Here is a 13,426-nt window from a genome sequence, read left to right on the forward strand (position 1 = left end):
ATGAAGCTAAGCTATGCTATTGAGATTCCTTTGTTTTCTCTGCTAACTAGCTGAGGACTTTGCTAAGCTATGCTATTGAGATTCCTTTGTTTGCCCTGCTAACTAGTTGAGGACTTTGCTAAGTTGCAAAACAAAAGGTGACAATTTACCATAGTCAGAAGTTATGACCGTTTATGTAACAAGTACATTGTTTTGGTTTATAACGGGTTGTTAATATATTTATATGTATATATTTAGGTGTTATTATATATTGTGTTTTTGTGTGAATTGATTTGAGATATCACTTAAGGTTTGCTTGAAGTAACAACAACGGACCTGTCTGATTATTTCCCCCTGTCTTTTAAAGGCAAATACATTGCTCGGAATTCAGGGGTGCAACACAGGCACTATTTTTATCGCAAATTAGCATGTTTTGGACACATTTTATAATATAAAATAGCCCCAGAACCACCCTACATCTTTATTTTTACACAAAACGATTGTTATACATTCACCCACATTGGGGAAAAATCCCTGATTAATAGCATTAACCAGAACTGAGTGGGCTCGGTTCTAATAAGAGAAACGTGCAAAATAAAGTACAAAATTGGAGGTCATTGATTATAGTGTAACAAAGCCCCAGAACATGTCTGGATTATAAAAATTTAAATAAGATTAGAAAACACATTCACATTCTCATTAGAAACCAATCCTGGGTCAATACACCAACCAGAACGGAAATGGACCGGTTCTAATACAGGCATTGATTTTATCGCAAATTTGCATATTTTGAACACATTTTATAGTGGCAAATAGCCCCAGAACCATCCTGGATCTTTATTTTTACACAGAATGATTGAAACACATCCATCTACATGAAGTAAAAATCCCTGGTTAACAACATCAACCAGAACCGAGTGGGCTTTGTTCTAATACAAAAAACTTTTTTAAAAAAATTGTGAAAACTGAGTTTATTGATTATGGTATAACAAAGCTCCAGAACATCACTGGGTAATAATTTTTACATATATCAGTCAATAAGACATCCATGTCACCAATAGACACAAGTCTTAGGCAAATAAACCCACCAGAACTAAAATGGACCGGTTATAATGCAACCTATATTTTTATCGCAAATTAGCATTTTTTGACACTCTTTATGATGGCAAATAACCCCAGAAGCATCCTGGATCTTTATTTTTACACAGAATGATTGAAACACATTCACCTACATTGTGTAAAAACCTTTAGTTAACAGCATCAACCAGAACCGAGTGGGCTAGGTTCTTATACAAAAAAACTTGCAAAATAAATTGCGAAAACTGAGTTCATTGATTATGGTACGTATAACAAAGCTCCAGAACATCAATGGGTGATAAGTTTTACACATCTTAGTCAGAAAGACATCCATGTCATTATTAGATACAAGTTCCAGGCAAATACACCCACCGGAACCGAAATGGACCGGTTATAATGCAATCCTTATTTTTATCGCAAATTAGCATGTTTTTGACATTTATTATGGTGACAAATAGCCCCAGAACCATCCTGGATCTTCATTTTTACACAGAATGATTGAAACACATTCATCTACATGAGGTAAAAACCCCTGGTTACCAGCACCAACCAGAACCGAGTAGGCTCGGTTCTAATACAAAAAAACGTGCAAAATAAAGTAAAAAATTAGACGTCATTGAATATGATATTACAAAGCCCCAGAACATCCCTGGATGATTATTTTTATTCAGAATTGTCAAAAATACATCAACATAATCAATGCACAAAGATTTTGGGCAAATACACCCACTAGAACCGAAATGGACCGGTTAAAATGACACCCTTATTTTTATCGCAAATTAGTATGTTTTTGACATTTATTATGGTGACAAATAGCCCCAGAACCATCCTGGATGTTGTTGTTTTTTACAGAATAATTGAAATACATCCACTCACATAATCTAAAAAATTCTGGTTAAATAGCCCCAGAACCATCCTGGATCTTCATTTTTACACAGAATGATTGAAACACATTCATCTACATGAGGTAAAAACCCCTGGTTACCAGCACCAACCAGAACCGAGTAGGCTCGGTTCTAATACAAAAAAACGTGCAAAATAAAGTAAAAAATTAGACGTCATTGAATATGATATTACAAAGCCCCAGAACATCCCTGGATGATTATTTTTATTCAGAATTGTCAAAAATACATCAACATAATCAATGCACAAAGATTTTGGGCAAATACACCCACTAGAACCGAAATGGACCGGTTAAAATGACACCCTTATTTTTATCGCAAATTAGTATGTTTTTGACATTTATTATGGTGACAAATAGCCCCAGAACCATCCTGGATGTTGTTGTTTTTTACAGAATAATTGAAATACATCCACTCACATAATCTAAAAAATTCTGGTTAAATAGCCCCAGAACCATCCTGGATCTTCATTTTTACACAGAATGATTGAAACACATTCATCTACATGAGGTAAAAACCCCTGGTTACCAGCACCAACCAGAACCGAGTAGGCTCGGTTCTAATACAAAAAAACGTGCAAAATAAAGTAAAAAATTAGACGTCATTGAATATGATATTACAAAGCCCCAGAACATCCCTGGATGATAAATTTTATACAGAATTGTCAAAAAAAAACATCACCATCATCAATGGACAAAGATTTTGGGCAAACACACCCACCAGAACCGAAATGGACAGTTTATAATGCAACCTTTATTTTTATGGCAAATTAACATGTTTTGAGCACATTTTATAGTGGCAAATAGCCCCAGAACCATTCTGGATCTTCATTTTTACACAGAATGATTGAACACATTCATCTACATGAGATAAAAACCCCTGGTTAACAGCACCAACCAGAACCGAGTAGGCTCGGTTCTAATACAAAAAAATGTGCAAAAATAATTCAAAAATTGAGGTCATTGATTATAACATTACAAAGCCACAAAACATGCCTGGATGATAATTTTTATACAGAATTGTCAAAAATACATCATCATCATCATCAATGCACAAAGATTTTGGGCAAATACACCCACCAGAACCGAAACGGACCGGTTATAATGCAACCCTTATTTTTATCGCAAATTAGTAAGTTTTTGACATTTATTATGGTGACAAATAGCCCCAGAACCATCCTGGATGTTGATTTTTTTCACAGAAAAATGCTAATACATCCACTCACAAAATCTTAAAAATTCTAATTAATAGCACCAACCAGAACCGAGTAGGCTCGGTTCTAATACAAAAAACGTGCAAAATAAAGTAAAAAATTAGACGTCATTGAATATGATATTACAAAGCCACAGAACATGCCTGGATGATGAAACTTTGAATTAAATTAGAAAATACATTCACATCATCATTAAACACAAGTAACAGGCAAATAAAATCATCAGAACCGAAATGGACCGGTTATAATGCAACCCTTATTTTTATCGCAAATTACCATGTTTTTGACATTTATTATGGTGACAAATAGCCCCAGAACCACCCATGATCTTTTTTTTTACCCAGAATAAGCAAAATACATTTACAAACACAATGAAAAAAATTCTATTTAAAACAACAATCCAAAACCGAAATGGACCGGTTATAATGCAACCACCATGCAAAAACACAGTACCCAAATGGAGGTCATTGATTATGGAATAATAAAGCTCCAGAACATCTCTAGATGATAATTTTTACACTATTTAATCAATAACACATTCTTTTATTCAATGGACACCATCCCCGGGTCGAACCAACTGGACCTGGTTCAAATACAGGCAACATTTTATCGCAAATAAACACATTTTTTGACACTATTTATGGTTAGAAATAGTCCCAGAACGTCCCTGAAAGTTAATTTCTTCACAAATCAGTCATTAATACATCCACCCAGAGATAAGACAAAGTCCTGAATAAAAATAACCTTCCAGAACCGAAATGGACCGTTTTTAATACAAGGCACTATGCTATATCAAGTGCCCATGTTTATGACACTATTTATGGTATAAAATAGTCCAAGAACATTACTAGATCTTTATTTTTACACAGCATAAGTAAAATACATCCTTTCACACATTTGACACAATTCTCAGTTAAAAACAACAACCAGAACCGACTGGACCTTGTTATAATGCAAGCATCATTTTAGCGCAAATAGGCATGATTTATGCTACTATTTATAGTTATAAAAAATCAACAGAATATCCCTGGAAGTTAATTTTTTCACCAATCAATCAACAATACATCTATCTATAGAAAGAAAAATATCTCAAATCAAAATAACCCTCCAGAATTGAAATGGAACGTTTTTAGTACACGCAACTACAAATCAGTCATCCATTTTTATTTGTACCAAAACCATTTCCCGGCTGAATATACACCCAAAACTGATTCTTTTGATAGAAAAAGTCATATAGTCCCAGCAAATATTCAGGCACTTTACCCCGTGTAAATTGACCCAACAGAACCGTTTTGGACCCATTTTTATACACTACCGTAAGAAATAGACGATGGACGCTGTTTGGAAAAGGGAGAAACTCTACCGTCTGGCTAACAAATTTTGTCATTACAACTAGTTAAAATAACCCTTTTTTATTGCTAAATTACGTTCCCTGGGCTCATTTATAGTGTCTAAAAATACAGAATATATTTTTTAAAAATCAAGTAATTATATTTCATCATTTAAATACGTTTTAGTCGTAAATTTAATCCATTTTATTGGTTTTAAGGGATTTTTATTATTAAATATGCTTGTTTCGGACACTATTTATGGATGGAAATAACCCCAGAACGTCCATGAAAGTATATATTTTATACAGAATGGTGGAAAATACATCCAATATGAAATTAGACCACATCCATAAGTAAAATGACCCTGTGGAAAATACATCCAATATGAAATTAGACCACATCCATAAGTAAAATGACCCTCCAGAACCGAACGCAACCTGTTATAATGCAAACACTATTTGAATGACAAATATGACTAATTTGAACACTAATAATGGTCGCATATAGCCATAGAACCAGCCAGGATTATAATTTTTACACAAAATGATAGAAAATACATGCACCCAGAGATCTGACCACATCCATAGGTAAAATAACCTTCCAGAACCGAACCCGACCTATTAAAATACAATCACTATTATAATCACAAATATTATTGTCTACTGTACCAACCCCTAACAATAACCATAACCCTTAACAATAACCCCAACCCCTAACAATAAACCTAAACCCTAACAATAACCCCAACCCCTAACAATAACCCTAACCCCTAACAATAACCCCAACCCCTAACAATAACCATAACCCCAACCCCTCACAAAAACCATAACCCCCAACAATAACCCCAACCCCTAACAATAACCCTAACCCAAACCATAACCCCAACCCCTAACAATAACCACAACCATAACCCTAACCCAGTGCTTCTCAATTATTTTCTGTTAGGCCCCCCCTAGCAAGAATAAAACTATTCGCGCCCCCCCCCCCCCCCCACTTCCCACCGTGACTATAAATAAAATCATTTTATAAAAGTGTTATAGGTACAACATGTGAAATGTTGCACTCTCACAAACATGACAGAAGTAACAATGAGAGCGCCACTGCAGGCTACTGTTGTGGATGCGCAATTACACTTTATACTAGTACGGCCGAATAAAATCCTGTTCCCCAGGGTTACACGCGCCCCCCCAGGTATCGCACCGCGCCCCCCCAGGGGGGCGCGCCCCACTATTTGAGAAGCACTGCCCTAACCCAAACCATAACCCCAACCCCTAACAATAACCATAACCCAAACCATAACCCCAACCCCTAACAATAACCATATCCCCTAACAATATCCCCAACCATACCCATAACCCTAACCCCTAACAATAACCCCAACCCCTAACAATAACCCCAACCCCTAACAATAATCCCAACCCCTAAAAATAACCACTTACAATAACCCTAACCCCTAACAATAACCCCAACCCCTAACAATAACCCCAACCCCTAACAATAACCATAACCCCTAACAATAACCATAACCCCAAACAATAACCCCAACCCCTAACAATAACCCCAACCCCTAACAATAACCCCAACCATAACCATAACCCCAACCCTTAACAATATCCATAACCCCTAAGAATAACCCTAACCCCTAACAATAACCCCAACCCCTAACAATAACCATAACCATAACCCCTAACAATAACCATAACCATAACCCCTAACAATAACCATAACCCCCAAAAATAACCCCAACCCCTAACAATAACCCCAACCCCTAACAATAACCATAACCCCAACCCCTAACAATAACCCTAACCATAACCATAACCCCAACCCCTAACAATAACCACAACCATATCCCTAACCCAAGCCATAACCCCAACCCCTAACAATAACCATAACCCAAACCATAACCCGAACCCTTAACAATAACCATAACCCCTAACAATAACCCCAACCATAACCATAACCCCAACCCCTAACAATAACCCCAACCCCTAACAATAACCCCAACCCCTAACAGTAACCCCAACCCCTAACAATAACCATAACCCGAACCCCTAACAATAACCCCAACCATAACCATAACCCCAAACCCTAACAAAAACCCCAACCCCTAACAGTAACCCCAACCGCTAACAATAACCCCAACCCCTAAAAATAACCCCTAACAAAAACCCAAACCCCTAACAATAACCCCAACCATAACTATAACCCCAAACCCTAACAATAACCCCTAACAATAACCATAACCCCTAACAATAACCCTAACCACTAACAATAACCCCAACCCCTAACAATAACCATAACCCCTAACAATAACCATAACCCCCAACAATAACCCCAACCCCTATCAATAACCATAACCCCAACCACTAACAATAACCCTAACCATAACCAAAACCCAGACCCCTAACAATAACCCCAACAATAACCCCAACCATAACCCAAACCCCTAACAATAACCATAACCCCTAACAATAACCCCTGACAATAACCATAACCCAAACCATAACTTCAACCCCTAACAATAACCCCAACTCCTAACAATAACCCTAACCATAACCATAACCCAGACCCCTAACAATAACCATAACCCAAACCATAACCATAACCCCAACCCCTGACCTTTGACCTCCTTTAGTCAAAGGTCAAATGTCAAAGGTTAGGGTTAGGGTTGTGGTTGTGGTTGTGGTTGTGGTTATGGTTATGGTTTAGGTTTGGGTTATGGTTATGGTTAAGGTCAAAGGTCAAAGGTCAAGGGTCAAATGTCAAGGGTTAGGGTTAGGGTTGGGTTTATGGTTAGGATTATGGTTATGGTTGGGGTTATGGTTAGGGTCAGGGTTGGGGTTATGGTTAGGGTTATGGTTAGGGTTATGGTTGGGGTTATGGTTGGGGTTATGGTTATGGTTGGGGTTATGGTTATGGTTGGGGTTATGGTTATGGTTGGGGTAATGGTTTTGGTTGGGGTTATGGTTAGGGTTAAGGTTGGGGTTACGGGCTGGGTTAGGGTTGGTGTTATGGTTGGGGTTATGATTAGGGTTATGGTCGGGGTTACGGGCTGGGTTATGGTTATGGTTATGGTTGGGTTAGGGTTAGGGTTATGGTTATGGTTGGGGTTATGGTTATGGTTAGGGTTATGGTTAAGGTTATGGTTGGGGTTATGGTTATGGTTGGGGTTATGGTTAGGGTTATGGTTGGGGTTATGGTTAGGGTTATGGTTGGGGTTATGGTTGGGGTTATGGTAAGGGTTATGGTTGGGGTTATGGTTAGTGTTATGGTTGGGGTTATGGTTGGGGTTATGTTTAGGGTTGGAGTTATGGTTAGGTTTATGGTTGGGGTTATGGTTAGGGTTATGGTTGGGGTTATGGTTAGGGTTAGTGTTATGATTTGGGTTTGGGTTGGGGTTGGGGTTGGGGTTGGGGTTAGGGTTAGGGTTAGGGTTATGGTTCGGGTTATGGTTAGGGTTATGGTTGGGGTTATGGTTAGGGTTATCGTTGGGGTTATGGTTAGGGTTAGTGTTATGGTTTGTGTTCGGGTTAGGGTTAGGGTTATGGTTCGGGTTATGGTTAGGGTTATGGTTGGGGTTATGTTTATGGTTAACGTTAGGGTTATAGTTGGGGTTATGGTTAGGGTTATGTTTGGGGTTGGGGTTATGGTTAGGGTTTTGGTTATGGTTGGGGTTAGGGTTATGGTTGGGGTTATGGTTAGGGTTAGGGTTATGGTTACGGTTGGGGTTAGGGTTATGGTTAGGGTTATGGTTGGGGTTATGGTTAGGGTTATCGTTAGGGTTATGGTTAGGGTTAGGGTTATGGTTAGGGTTGGGGTTAGGGTTATGGTTGGGGGTTAGGGTTATGGTTGGGGTTAGTGTTAGGGTTATGGTTATGGTTGGGGTTATGGTTATGGTTGGGATTATGTTTGGGGTTACGGGCTGGGTTATGGTTGGGGTTATGGTCGGGGTTACGGGCTGGGTTATGTTTGGGGTTATGGTCGGTGTTACGGGCTGGGTTATAGTTGGGGTTATGGTCGGGGTTACGGGCTGGGTTATGGTTGGAGTTATGGTTAGGGTTATGGTTGGGGATATGGTTGGGGTTATGGTTAGGATAAGGGTTAGGGTAAGGGTTAGGGTTATGGTTGGGGTTATGGTTATGGTTGCGGTTATGGTTAGGGTTATTGTTGGGTTTATTCTGTATTACTATTATAAATATAGTTTTATTAATTCATTTCTTTGTTAAATCATTCTCTTTCTATTTTCAAAGTGTTGCGAGGTCACGAATAACCGCCAAGTCATTTTTAACCTGGACTGCCTGTTCCAGGATGGTTATACAAACAATCCACCCAATCTGGGTCCTTGAGATTTGGTAGTCTCTTTGTGACGAGGCCAGGGCTATTCGGCCAATAACAAGAATGTTGTTTCTGTTATTTAACCGTGCACTTCGGGTTTTTCTTTATGTATTTATTATATGATTATGATTATATTATATGATTCTTAGGTCAAGGAAGTTGCATAATTGTTCTAATCTAAATGTTGTTAGGTCTAGTCTCCTGTTTTTGTTATTGGTAAAATACTTTGATTGTTATTGTAGTCCCAGATGTTGTTTTTACTCATACGTGATGGAATGATCAACAACTCTGTAAATTGTTTTGATTCATGGCAATAAGAGTCGTACGAAAACGTCTATTCGGGGAGACGTTCGGAAGTTGTAGGAGAAACCCTGACTTGCTGAATCTCCCCTCTGAGGTTTTACCTGTTATCCATTCTATTTAATTAAATGTCAATAATTGAATAAGATGTCTGCCTGCAGTTATTGATAATTACGGACGAAGGTAATTATTAATGAACCTAACATTTTGGTCCTTCTGAGCCATGGAGGTCAATATACCGGAGCGAGAACCCAGGCGCTGCTGTTCGACATCTGGTAAGTGACCGTGCGCACGGCGTCTTCAAAACCCTTGGTGGGCCGGAGTTTTCGACGGGGGCGCCTGGATTCTCGGCGGTTGAAGACTTTTCCTGCTGGAGGGAGACATCTGATGGATCTCGGGTAAGTCCACATTAATGTCTGCATGTTGTGACGGTGTTTCCAAATGCGTTAAAGGGACATTGAATGTGAGGTCCATTGTGGGCTGGTTTCGCGTCCTGGGTGATGGCGACAAAAACCCTGTGTTTATACTAGTCAATGGCAGGTACGGTTTGGGGCACTTTGCTGGAAAGTGTCCTGTGTCTCAAGGGTAGGCACGAATATATTGTACTGGAGGTACAATTTTGGGGCTGGAAAGTGTCCTGTGTCTCAAGGGTAGGCACGAATATATTGTAAACGTTGTATGGTGTTTGTGTGGTTTCTGCAGTAAATTTAAGATAAGCCTAGGAAATACAGTTGAAGAGGTAATAATAATAATAATAATAAATATAATAAAGTTAACTGTGTGAGGCACACGAACTCACACAAAAAAGTAAAATACGGGAAACACGTGTTGTAAGGCGGGTTTGGATGACGATCCAAAAAAATACGTCTAACTTGTAAGGATTGGAAAAAATTGGAAAGACAAAACGCTTTAAAAATATTACACAGCTTAATTTATGGATAAATAAATATGGGTTTGCTGGCCAGCTTAAAAATGCATAAAATGCAGGATAATATATGCAATAATGCATAGAGGTAATATACATATATAAATAATATGTGAATGGATAAAAGTGTAACAGCTTGTTCCACAGACACTAATAGTGGGGAAAATAGTGGGGGGGGGGGCTCCCTCAGATAACGGGGATATATATTTAAGACCGTGGGGGCGGGAAAGTACTGTTTGGTAAGGAAAAATAGTGGGGCCTCCTCGGATAACGGGGAAAATATTTACAGATGGGTGACGGGCGCGGAGGAAGTTTAACAAAAATAGAAAATTAATGGAGACACTGGTATTTGATTTGGTTAATCCAGGTATGACGTTTTGTGATTACAATTAAATTGGGTTTTTTGTGATGCTGGGGCTTGTATAACAACAATTAGAATTGTTATTTCCAAGTGCTGGTGGTGCTTTGTTAATATAACCTATATGTACTATCAATTTACAGCAATGTGATGGCTTATTGCAGCTTGGGTTTTGATCCCGTCCGCTAGCGGGAAGATGGTGTTTAAAAAGACAAAAGAATATATACAAAATGATCATTTAAATGTTTAGCAGGGAATGTCACCTGTGTTTTTATTATGCTCTAGACTTGCCAAATAATGTGTCGACTGCGGGAGAAGCGTTCTGGTGCAGCGGCTGCTGATTAGATGGGAGTGAAACCTGTGGGCCGCGGGGCAGACGATTTAACTGTGTTGGGCTTTCGGGAGCGTTCGGACCGTGTAAACGACTAAAATTTTGTGATCCTTTCCGTGAAGACATTATAATAATAATAATTGGCTTTGGGGGTGCTGAAGCAAACTTGAGGGCAGAACATGGGTTTTTGCCATATTGTTGTGCTTGCAGCATACATATTCTGGATATATGGGGTCTTGGAAAAATATTGTGATGTAGTTGAATATCGGAAGAGGGGTTTATTTGACTGTTTAATGGTTGTCTTCTCTAAAAAGCGTTGTATTTGGGCACAGGGAAAAAAGAGGCGACGTTTCAAGTGTTGACTCGCTGGTTTGTAAACATAAGATAACAATGCTGCTTTCGCAGCAAGAGTGGAGGTCATAGTTAGCGGCTTATGGCGTTTTCTGTTTGGATTTTATAGAATAAGAACAATACATGGTCTGCAAGAAATGCAAGTTTATGCGAATGCTTTCGCATTCATTTTTTGGGTTTTAAAATGAAATGTATATTAAGAGGATAGAAAATCTGTTTCGTAAAAGGTTGATTTGGTAAAAAGCTTTGGATTTGGGAATAGACCAAAATAGTCATTTTTGAGCAATTGTGGATTTCAAAGGGCTCTTAGTTAAAGGAAACTAGCTTTTGGAGGATAAAATAATAGTAATACTATTTCTGAATATTTTGATTGTTCAAAATACTTTAATCCAGGAGGTTGGCTGGTTAAAGAAAAGGCCAGGATGACAAAATTTACAATATTATGGTATATTGGTGACAATAAGGTTTTTAAAACATTAAAAATTGTAATTAGAAAATGCCTAACAAAAGGTTGATTTCTCTAATTTAATTGTTGTAGATTTATGTTTTGGTAACAGGGAGCTATGGGAAATGACTCTTGTCTTAAGTAAACATAATATGATGTGATTTACAAAGTATATAGTAGGTATTGAGTTATTTGGCTGTTAACGACATCAGATGGGAAATTTACAATGCGACAGTGGCATTAGGAAATTCATGGCATTCATCCAAATAATTAGGTGAATTGTAGATAAAATAATTGGTTTAGGATGAGCATATTTTCCCTAAGAATGGAGTAACATGGAATGTTTTTCAAAGTGTACTTGAAAAAACATTGTCTGTTGTCCTGGCGGGAGGAAATATGCTTTGTCACAGGTCATATTGATGATTTTAGGGATATTACGGATTGGATAAGCATTGGTCAATTGATACAACCAAATAACGTTGCTTTTTACTGCTTTAAGGGCATGCAAATTGGTGAGAACTTTAGCTTGAAATTCGTACCATTGCAACGATGGGGTTAATACGCCTGAATGTTACAGTGATAACGAGTGGCAATAACAAGCTTAGATAAGAGGGGGAAAGGAGAAATTCTCCAAATTCCAAAATCTGGCTTTGAAACAGGTTATGTTAGTCGCTTTGGATTTTGACAGGATGTGTTGGTACATGAATTCTGGGAAATTTTGGGAAATTGGGGACCCCATATCTAAAACAAATTTGAGACAAATGTGTAAATAGGCTCTATTTGGCGCTTGATGCCCAAATTCTAGTGGGGCCTTTCATGTTTTGAAACAAGTGACGCTTTAGGTAGATGGGTTATCTATGAACAAAATGGGATGGGCGAAATTCGCTTACAAATTCGCCGTGTTATCTTGGTTCATAGAATTTGGAGTCAAGGCGACGTAATAAAGGCCATAGGCGTCATGTTGTATAAAATAGGCGTGGATGAATTTGTTTTACAAATGGGTGAGATTATCTTATCACCTGAAAAAAGTGGAAACAAATTTGGATGGCCGCATTAAAAGGTGATTGGCATGCTATTATGGGGAATTGGGATTTTCCAAAAAACCTGATAGGGGGCCATTAGGTCATGGCGGCTGTGAAAATAAAAACCTTAAATGTGAAACTATTGCCACCTCAATTCGGGGAACAAACAGCTAAACTGATAGCATTAAAAAGGATATAACTTTGTGTGAAACTTGAAGGTAATTTTTTACAAACGGTTAAAATACTAGAGTGGGGGTGTGTAAATTAAAGGATCTACTAATGAATGCGGGGTGGATCCAGACCTTCCGGAATGTGGGGTATTCATGGCGTCCTCGAGAATTTGTGGATTTTCTCCGGGTACTCCAGTTTACTCCCACAAAATGAAATTATGGATGCTAGACTGGTTGAACACACTAAATTCTTCTGTTTATGAGTGTGAGCGTGAATGATAGTTTGTCTTTTTGTGTTTTTTGATTGGCAGACCACCGAGACATAATCTATCAATAAAAGATCAATAAGAAAATAATTTGGGCTTGAGTCAAGGGAAGTCCTATGTCTCGACAAGGGGGAGGTGGCCTTGCTACAACGGCGCTACAAGGCTTATGGTTTAAATCTATATGCATACCTACATGTCCATTTCAAAAGATACATATAGATTTTATTTTATTAGATCATATAGATATCATTCCACAATATGGAATTCCAGAAACTATCTATAGTGATAATGGCTCCCATTTTGTCAATATAATAGTTGTCTACCATCCACAATTGGCGGACCTTATATGAAGTCCTGTTTGGTAGACCTTACAAATTGTTATTGTTCACTACACAATGACAATTGGATGATGAGGCAA

Source organism: Stigmatopora nigra, unplaced genomic scaffold, assembly GCF_051989575.1.
Source record: "Stigmatopora nigra isolate UIUO_SnigA unplaced genomic scaffold, RoL_Snig_1.1 HiC_scaffold_27, whole genome shotgun sequence".
NCBI lineage: Eukaryota > Metazoa > Chordata > Actinopteri > Syngnathiformes > Syngnathidae > Stigmatopora > Stigmatopora nigra.